A 7,803-nucleotide genomic window follows, 5' to 3' on the forward strand; every position below is an offset into this window, starting at 1 on the left:
GCTGTTAAGAGGACCTTGCCTGCCATCGTTGCAACCCTAAAACATCTAATGGAAGGGGAAAATGTGGACAGGGCCAGTGGAGCAAAGTCACTCACTGCCCTTCTGGATCACCATTTTGTGACGAATCTGGTGTTCATGGAGTTTGCTGCATTTGACGAAAACCTTGTCAGATCAACTCCAGTCCCCCGATCTCCAGCTTGCCTCAGCAGTTGATTTGGTTGAAGCGGTGATGTCTAGTCTCACAGATATGAGAAACGAGGAGAGCTGGGAGCAACTACGAAATCATGCTGAAGAATTGTGCCAGACTGTAGGGATTTGCAGACAACTTGCACGTCAGAGGCAAAGGGCAGCCCCACGATACTTGGATGAGTTTGTCATAACATCCGGCATAGGACAAGATGATGATTCGAATGACTCCGGTGTTACCAAGAGACGGATTTACTACTCCGTGATAGTCAAGTTTCTCAGTGAGTTGAGAAGAAGGTTTTCCGGCGATGCATGTCAGGTACTTATTGGAGTATCTGCCCTCAATTCCAATCATCCAACCTTTTTGAACAAGGAAAAGCTATCAGGAATGGCTGCAAATTACGGGGTGGAGGACAAAGATCTATCTGTAGAGCTGCACCAACTAAGAAGGTTGATTGCCAGAAAGCAGGAGCAGGGAATGGAAGTGGACACACCTATGCAACTTGCCATCATGTTCCAACCGTACAAAGATGCATTCATAGATTTGTATAAGATAGTGCGTATTAATGTTACTCTTCCAGTTAACTCAGCATCATGTGAAAGAAGCTTTTCGTGCCTAAAGCAACTGAAAACCTACTTGTGTAATATTAGCGGTGACAAACGTACCAGTAATCTTGGAGTATTAAACATCAATTCCCATAGAGCAAAGATGTTAGACAGGGATATGATTATCGATGCATTTCCTGCCAACCATAGGAATAGGTGTATCATTTTAAAGTAGATGGAACGATGTATTTCCTGAGATATATCATCGTGGGTTTCTCTTCTTTTTTTAACTTTATCTGTTTATGGTTGAAATCCATGAAATGTCAAAACATCATGGATTTACTGTTTTTTTTTTTTTCATGTGAAGGACACTGAATGAAGAAAACATGTATTTCTATCTGTTTTTAAAACTATTCTTAAGGAACAACTTGCAATTAAGTTTAGCAAGAGGATTACATTTTTGTTATCGAAATATGTAAATAGTTTCTAGGGAAGTGCTTATGTTTCAAAAGTGTTTGTTCAGCTATATATGAATTTCATTTTCATTCATATAAATGTTTTACAAACCATGATTTTTTTTTCAATTTTTGTTTATTCGACAATTGAAGAAATATAGCCTACTTCAAGTAATGTTTCATGAAGCAATTTACACAGACGCATATGCTACATCGGTTAAAAGGGTGATTAGATGCCAGGGCCCACAATACTATATAAGAAGCTTTTGGATTTCCACATTGGCCCTGAATTTCCTATGGCATGTACTGCATGATGAATTGGTCACGGTAAAAATATACACTTGATTTCCTTCCTTACCCAATTACACAATTTGATGATTGACAGACAATAATATCCCATTCATAGACATTTAATCCAGCTCAAGAAACCCTAGTCACAGCATGCAGAGCATGTAGAGGGGGTTTTGATTACAATCCTGCCCAAAGTACCTTGTAATTTTTTGCAACCTAAGTGGAATAGCAGCTCGGTGAAGTGATAATAATAGACCTCCAGCAGTGGGTTTGGAAACTCGATAAACCTCACTCGAACAATAGATAAGTGAGGTTAGAAAATCAACTTTTTTACCGGGATCAAAACAGCATGGTATGCCTCCCAAGTTCAGATGTTCGTGAATGATCATCATCTGTGTTTATTTTACTGAGACCTCCCCCCTCGTCAACATGTTGAGTCCCTCCTCAGCCCCCAACAAAAAATCCTAGCAGAGCTCCCGTCAGGGCGGTGCCTCTGGACCCCACCAAGGACCCTAGGCCGGCCCCTTTGACCCCATGGCGGACCTTGGACTACGCCTTTCGGATTGCAGCTAACGCGGAAATTATAGTACTATAAGCCACCCCAAAAATTTGCTCAGCCCCCCCCCCCTTAGCCTCCCCAACTAGAAATTGCTGGCGCCGCCGCTGCAAATTATAATGTGGATTTCAAAGACTGCATTTCCTAGGTTTAACCTTAGTATTCTAAACGCCTAACTGCTGTTTGGTGAAATTTCAAGGAGCATGAGGTCCAATTAAAGATCTATTTAAATATTGCCCATCATTACGTACAAACGGTTACACAATAATAATATCAAACAATAGAAAGCGATAGAAACACACAGAGATCAAGGATACATTAGAAATGTATATATATAGATTACGTAAACACAATGTGTTATACTGGTCATTCAACAGAAACGATGTTAAAACATGTAGGAACCACAAAAAAGTGCTACTTCGCTATGCGATCTACAGTCAATTAATGTGCAGTATAGCAGCGGAATAGGAGTGAAGAAATCAACGACGGAGTAGCTATTGCTTTAAGATGCAGGCTTGAAGCATAAAATAGTACCGGACTTGGAAGATTCAATCCTAACCGTACATATAGAAACAAACAGAGGCCCCTTGAAGTATAAGAAAAAGGAAACTAAAACACATAGGCCCAGATTTCCCAATTTACATTTGACAGATTCCTTGAAGATGTCTCAAACAGACGGAAACGGTCGGTCACCATTTATCTAATTTTCCAGTCGACAATAATACTAACAGAAACGAAGACTCATTACTGAAATGCAACATTCTTTTTGCACCACTGTTACACATTTTATTTGTTAATGTAATGAAAGTTTAGTATAGGGGCTGAAGTGTTTACAAATATGCTTCATGTCGCCTCACAAGGGTTCTGAAATGTTTACTAAAGTGTCTCCTTATACAATGAACAAAGGTACTTGGTATGTTTATTAGATATCGGAGGTAATAGTATCTACTACCAATGTAGGATATCTTATTGTCTTTATATTTAAAACAAAACAAAATCATAAACTTGTAAGCATATCATTTGTATCAAAATATATTCTATATATATTTTTTCGAAACAGTAATATTCGTCACGGGATACCTAGAGATTGAAAATTTGTTTCACAGAATGTTTCGCTCAGTGTTAATTAATGTAAACACAATTGTCAAAAACTATCTTTTCTGTATCTTTAAAGCATTTTTCTCTGCACGTGTTTAAGGTTTTCTCAGAATGTTTCGTTCAGTGTTAATATGAACATTTTTGAGAATTCATCGTCTTTTCTATATTTAAAAAAATCTATAGGTTTTCTCAGAAAGTTTCGTTCAGTGTTAATATGAAAAAATAATCAAAATTCATTGACTTTTGTATATTTAAGAAAATTCTCTACATGTGTTTAAGGATTTTCTCAGAATGTTTCGCTCAGTGTTAATATGAACAGAATTGCCAAATTTTATTGTATTTTTTCTATTTTAAAACATTTTCCTCTCCACGTGTTTAAGGATTTTCTCAATATTTCGTTCAGTTAATATGAACTCAATTGTCAGAATGTTTCGCTCAGTGTTAAAATGAACATAATTGTCAAAATTCATCGTATTTTCTATACGAGTATTTTCCATATTTTCTCTACAAGTGTTCTCTACAAGGGTTTTCTCAGAATATTTCACTCAGCGTTAATATTAACATAATTGTCAAAAATCATCTTTTCTATATCTTTAAAGCATTTTTCTCTACACGTGTTTAAGGGTTTTCTCAGAATGTTTCGTTCAGTGTTAATATGAACACTTTTCAAAATTCATCGTCTTTTCTATATTTCTAAAAGGTTTTCTCTAGGTTTTCTCAGAATGTTTCGTTTAGTGTTAATATGAAATTTTTCAAAATTCATCGTTTTTTCTATATTAAAAAAAATCTCTAAGCGTGTTTAAAGATTTTCTCGGAATGTTTCGCTCAGTGTAAATATGAACACAATTGTCAAAATTCATCGTATTTTCTATATTTTTACAAAAAAATTCTCTCCACGTGTTTAAGAATTTTCTCAGAATGTTTCGTTCAGTGGTAATATGAACACAATTATCAGAATGTTTCGTTTAGTATTAAAATGAACATAATTGTCAAAATTTATGGTACTATGTATACGAGTATTTTTTCATATTTTCTCTACAAGTGTTTAAGGATTTTCTCAGAATGTTTCGCTCAGTGTTAATATGAACACAATTGTCAAAAATCATCTTTTCTATGATTCTAATGCATTTTTCTCTCCACGTGTTTAAGGGTTTTCTCAGAATGTTTCGTTCAGTGTTAAAATGAATGCTTTTCAAAATTCATCTTCTTTTCTATAATTGTTTCTATAGGTTTTCTCAGAAAGTTTTGCTCAGTGTTAATATGAAATTTTTCAAAATTTATCGTCTTTTCTATATCAAAAATAATCTCTACACGTGTTTAAGGAATTTCTCAGAATGTTTCGCTCAGGGTTGATATGAACACAATTGTCAAAATTCATCCTATTTTCTATATTAAAAAGAAAAAAAAGTCTAACCACGTGTTTAAGAATTTTCTCAGAATGTTTACTTCAGTGGTAATATGAACACAATTGTCAGATATTTCGCTCAGTGTTAAATGAACATAATTGTCAAAATTTATCGTATTATCTATATGAGTATTTTTCATATTTTCTCTACAAGTGTTTAAGGGTTTCCTCAGAATGTTTCGTTCAATTGTCAAAAATCATCTTTTCTATATCTTCAAAGCAATTTTCTCTCTCAGAATATTTCGTTCAATGTTAATATGAACTCTTTTCAAAATTCATCGTCTTTTCTATATTTCTAAAAGGTTTTCTCTAGGTTTTCTCAGAATGTTTCGCTTATTGTTATTATGAAAATCTTAAAAATTCATCGTCTTTTCTATATTTAAAAAATATCTAAGCGTGTTTAAAGATTTTCTCGGAATGTTTCGCTCAGTGTTAATATGAACACAATTGTCAAAATTCATCGTATTTTCTATATTTTTACAAACATTTTCTCCACGTGTTTCAGGATTTCTCAGAATGTTTCGTTCAGTGGTAATATGAACACAATTATCAGAATGTTTCGTTTAGTATAAAATGAACATAGTTGTCAAAATTTATGGTATTATGTATACGAGTATATTTCATATTTTCTCTACAAGTGTTTAAGGATTTTCTCAGAATGTTTCGCTCAGTGTTAATATGAACACAATTGTCAAAAATCATCTTTTCCATGTCTTTAACGCATTTTCTCTCCACGTGTTTAAGGGTTTTCTCAGAATGCTTCGTTCAGTGTTAAAATGAACGCTTTTCAAAATTCATCGTCTTTGCTATAATTTTAATTTTTTCTATGGGTTTTCTCAGAAAGTTTCGCTCACTGTAAATATGAAATTTTTCAAATTTTATCGTCTTTTCTATATCAAAAATAATCTACACGTGTCTAAGGATTTTCTCAGAATGTTTCGCTCAGGGTTGATATGAACACAATTGTCAAAATTCATCCTATTTTCTACATTAAAAAAAAATAAAGTCTAACCACGTGTTTAAGAATTTTCTCAGAATGTTTCCTTCAGTGGTAATATGAACACAATTGTCAGAATATTTCGCTCAGTGTTAAATGAACATAATTGTCAAAATTTATCGTATTATCTATATGAGTATTTTTCATATTTTCTCTACAAGTGTTTAAGGGTTTCCTCAGAATGTTTCGTTCAATTATCAAAAATAATCTTTTCTATATCTGCAAAGCAATTTTCTCTCTCAGAATATTTCGTTCAATGTTAATATGAACACTTTTCAAAATTCATCGTCTTTTCTATATTTCTAAAAGGTTTCCTCTAGGTTTTCTCAATGCTTCACTTAGCGTTAATATGAAATTTTTAAAAATTCATCGTCTTTTCTATATTAAAAAAAAATCTCTAAGCGTGTTTAAAGATTTTCTCGGAATGTTTCGCTCAGTGTTAATATGAACACAATTGTCAAAATTCATCGTATTTTCTATATTTTTACATTTTTCTCTCCACGTGTTTAAGGATTTTCTCAGAATGTTTCGTTCAGTGGTAATATGAACACAATTATCAGAATGTTTCGTTTAGTATTAAAATGAACATAATTGTCAAAATTTATGGTATTATGTATACGAGTATTTTTCATATTTTCTCTACAAGTGTTTAAGGATTTTCTCAGAATGTTTCGCTCAGTGTTAATATGAACACAATTGTCAAAAATCATCTTTTCTATGTTTCTAATGCATTTTTCTCTCCACGTGTTTAAGGGTTTTCTCAGAATGTTTCGTTCAGTGTTAATATGAACGCTTTTCAAAATTCATCGTCTTTTCTATAATTTTATTTTTTCTATAGGTTTTCTCAGAAAGTTTTGCTCAGTGTTAATATGAATTTTTTCAAAATTTATCGTCTTTTCTATATCAAAAATAATCTCTACACGTGTCTAAGGATTTTCTCAGAATGTTTCGCTCAGGGTTGATATGAACACAATTGTCAAAATTCATCCTATTTTCTATATTAAAAAAAAAAAAAGTCACCACGTGTTTAAGAATTTTCTCAGAATGTTTCCTTCAGTGGTAATATGAACACAATTGTCAGAATATTTCGTTCAGTGTTAAATGAACATAATTATCAAAATTTATCGTATTATCTATATGAGTATTTTTCATATTTTCTCTACAAGTGTTTAAGGGTTTCCTCAGAATGTTTCGTTCAATTGTCAAAAATCATCTTTTCTATATCGTCAAAGCAATAATCTCTCTCAGAATATTTCGTTCAGTGTTAATATGAACTCTTTTCAAAATTCATCGTCTTATCTATATTTTTAAAAGGTTTTTCTCTGGGTTTTCTCAGAATGTTTTGCTCAGTGTTAATATGAATTTTTTCAAAATTCATCGTCTTTTCTATATCAAAAATAATCTCTACATGTGTTTAAGGATTTTCCCAGAATGTTTCGCTCAGTGTTGATATGAACACAATTGTCAAAATTCATCGTATTTTCTTAAAACATTTGTCTAACCACGTGTGTAAGAATTTTCTCAGAATGTTTCGTTCAGTGTTAATATTAACACAATTGTCAAAATTCATCGTCTTTTCTATATATGAAAACGTTTCTACATGTATACAAGTATTATCTCAGAATGTTTCGCTCAGTTTGAATAAGAACACAATTGTCAAAATTCATCGTCTTTTCTATATTCTTAAAACATTTTTCTCTCAATGTGTTTAAGGGCTTTCTCAGATTTTTTCGCTAAGGCCACGTGCTGAACTGAAAATTTCGCTCCATGATGCTATGACATCTTGATTTCCCTTCCACGTCGTCACCGATTTCCATCTTTAAACTAGTTAGAAACACCGTCGATTTCCATCTTCACACTAGGCAAAAAAAGAACGTTGATTTCCATGTTCACACTAGGCAAAACTACCGTCGATTTCCATCTTCACACTAGGCAAAATGCCGTCGATTTCCTCCTTCATACTAGGCAAAAATGACGTCCATTTACATATACACACTAAGCAAAATTACCGTTGATTTTCATGTACACACTAGGCAAAACTGCCGTCGATTTCCATCTTCACACTAGGCAAAAATACCGTCGATTTCCTCATTCATACTAGGCAAAAATGACGTCGATTTCCATCTTCATGCTAGGCAAAAATACCGTCGATTTCCATCTTCACACTAGGCAAAAATAACGTTGATTTCCATCTTCACACTAGGCAAAACTACCGTCGATTTCCATCTTCACACTAGGCAAAATACAGTCGATTTCCTCCTTCATACTA

Source organism: Oratosquilla oratoria, chromosome 12, assembly GCF_046742065.1.
Source record: "Oratosquilla oratoria isolate Oo_2021 chromosome 12, ASM4674206v1, whole genome shotgun sequence".
In the NCBI taxonomy this organism is placed as follows: Eukaryota; Metazoa; Arthropoda; class Malacostraca; order Stomatopoda; family Squillidae; genus Oratosquilla; species Oratosquilla oratoria.